This window comes from Herpailurus yagouaroundi, unplaced genomic scaffold, assembly GCF_014898765.1.
Source record: "Herpailurus yagouaroundi ecotype Mexico unplaced genomic scaffold, PumYag 210, whole genome shotgun sequence".
Lineage (NCBI taxonomy): Eukaryota > Metazoa > Chordata > Mammalia > Carnivora > Felidae > Herpailurus > Herpailurus yagouaroundi.
Window position 1 is genome coordinate 22,707,773 of NW_024412441.1, and position 3,244 is coordinate 22,711,016.

Sequence of the window (3,244 nt, forward strand, 5' to 3'; positions counted from 1 at the left end):
TAGATGCTGGAGAGGATGTGGAGAAACGGGAACCCTCTTGCACTGTTGGTGGGAATGCAAATTGGTGCAGCCGCTCTGGAAAGCAGTGCGGAGGTTCCTCAGAAAATTAAAAATAGACCTACCCTATGACCCAGCAATAGCACTGCTAGGAATCCAAGGGACACAGGAGTACTGATGCATAGGGGCACTTGTACCCCAATGTTCATAGCAGCACTCTCAACAATAGCCAAATTATGGAAAGAGCCTAAATGTCCATTAACTGATGAATGGATAAAGAAATTGTGGTTTATATACACTATGGAATACTACGTGGCAATGAGAAAAAATGAAATATGGCCTTTTGTAGCAACGTGGATGGAACTGGAGAGTGTGATGCTAAGTGAAATAAGCCATACAGAGAAAGACAGATACCATATGGTTTCACTCTTATGTGGATCCTGAGAAACTTAACAGGAACCCATGGGGGAGGGGAAGGAAAAAAAAAAAAAAGAGGTTAGAGTGGGAGAGAGCCAAAGCATAAGAGACTGTTGAGAACTGAGAGCAAACTGAGGGTTGATGGGGGGTGGGAGGGAGGAGAGGGTGGGTGATGGGTATTGAGGAGGGCACCTTTTGGGATGAGCACTGGGTGTTGTATGGAAACCAATTTGACAATAAATTTCATATATAAAAAATAAATAAATAAATAAATAAATAAATAAACTTTAAAAAAAAAGAAAGTGAAAAAAAAAAGAATACTATTCATAGTAACATATCCTTTCATCTTTATTAGCTCTGCAGATGTTTACAATAGGTTAGCTGTTTTCTCCATCTGAGTATTAATTAAATGCCTTAAAGAGGGGAGTAACTTCTATAAGATCCCCCAGCTGAAAGAAAAAGAGCCAAGATCTGAATTCGGACTTTCTACTGTTAGGTTTTCTATTGACTTTGTTAAAAAGGATACCAATGGCAGGCCCCAAATGGAGTCACATATGCTAAACCCCATGTCAGCGAACCAAGAACTTACAACCCGCTCTCCCCCCTCCACCCCAAAATGTAAACTTTAACCGGTCAACATGGAACCACCTAATCAGCACTAGTGAGATAACCCACCCAACAGACCCCTTTGGTTGCCCCTAGGGAGGCCATCCTTCCTGAAACTATGAATTCTTTGCCAGTACTTTTATTTCTCTGGCCTCTTTCCACCTTTAAAAACCTTTCCTTTTCTACAGCTCGGCAGAGTTTCTTTCTATTTGCTAGATGGGATGCTGCCTGAATCATAAATTGTTCAGTAAAGCCAATTAGATCTTTAAATATACTCAGCTGAATTCATTTATTTTTATTTTTTTAATGCTTATTTATTTTTGAGACGGAGAGGGTGAGAGTGGAGGAGGGGCAGAAAGAGGGAGACAGAGGACCTGAAGTGGGATCTGTGTTGACAGCAGGGAGCCTGACACAGGACTTGAACTCACAGCCACCAGATCGTGACCTGAGCTGAAGTCAAATGCTCAACTGGCTGAGCCACCCAGATACCTCGGCATTTATTTATTTATTTATTTATTTATTTATTTATTTATTTAACAACTTCCAGAATATTTAGCCATCTGGATCAGCTCATCCATTAACAGTCCGAGGTAACTCAAGTGTTAACGTACATAATCGTTATTGTTTCATTCTTGTGAATTTGTCAAATGTTTTCTATGCTGAAAACACCGTGCTTTTTATTTCCCTTACCTTTATTTACTACTCTAGCAATAGAAGGAGAAACATGGGTTAGAAGCGGGAAGTATCGTAAAAGCTGGAACCACTTATAACCCCGAGCGACTGCTTTGGGTCCAGACCTGGGTTGTGCTGGTTGGCGAGGCAATAAGAATAGAGAGGAGGAAGGCGCCAGCAGATTTCCAATTATGCGGGCATGTTTTGGATCTGGGCAGCATATTATGAAGGAGAGGGCTCTCATGGAGTCCATAATTAGATTCCTTTTCTTGTTATAAAGCTGATTTTGGAGAACATGGCTTGGGTGCACAGCACAGTGGGCTTCCCACTACTGAACTCCAGCAATCACAGGCAGTGTGGGTCCCTGCTGAGGGTCTGCTCCTGTAAAATAAATGACAGGAGAGTCAAAGAGAATGATTTCTTCCTGTGGGGACCTGACTCCAGAAAGGGAAGAGAGAGGGCCAGCCACATCAATGGCACATCTCCAGTCTTGAGTCAGGTAACTCCCTTCATCTTTGGGAGGAGGGGCTGTGGGCGAGGCCAGGAGTGTTTAGGGGCCACACCCCTCGTGGAAGCTACAGGGATGGGGAAAAAGCATTTCTTTTTATGCATATTTCATTCTTACTCTCTTTTATGGAGATTTAGCCAATCAATGTAATTTCCAAAATTAATTTCACTTTCTTTCTTTCTTTCTTTCTTTCTTTCTTTCTTGTCCTAGAGTCAATCTCATGGGATTCTTTTAAATAGTATCAGGGCAGCACTAACCTGGGATAGTGATTCTGTGAGATAAATCAGGGTTCAGAAGTCCTTTGGTGAGAAATAAAGGAAATGGATAATTAAACATGCCTTTAACCTAAACAGGATTAATAGTCCAGTGCCATTGGATTTGAGATGATTTTCAGTGAAATATGCACTTTTTAAAGAAATGCTCCTAAGGATCTAAGACCCAATCATGTTCAAACATGGGGAAAATACAATTTTTAAGATAACATGATTTACCTCTATTATTCAGAAAACAGTGGTGAGGAGGTCCTTATAAATAAAAATATGACATCCTCTTTGTGAAGCTGGAAGGGCACAGTTAAGGGAAGAACCTGTGATTTGGGTCACAGAAAATCCCTTTGAACAAGAGAAAACCTTCACGAACACACATACCTCAAACTCAAAATGAACTGAATTATTAAAGCCATGGACAGATGTAGACCAGATAAAATGCCCCAGACTCCACATCGAAGCAACATGAACTCCGTGCTGTAGTAGATGATACTTCAAACTCAGAGCCACTTTTTCAACCCACTATGTCTCAAATGTTTAAAAAGGGAATGATTAGAAATTAAATCTGCACTTTAACATATGTGGTCTTCATTCATCTTGCTCAATTTGGGAAACAAAACCTTTCCCAGATCCAGTGAGTTGGAAGCCAGGGAGCAAAATTTCTTCTTCTTCTTCTTCTTCTTCTTCTTCTTCTTCTTCTTCTTCTTCTTCTTCTTCTTTCTTCTTCTTCTTTCTTCTTCTTCTTCTTCTTCTTCTTCTTCTTCTTCTTCTTCTTCTT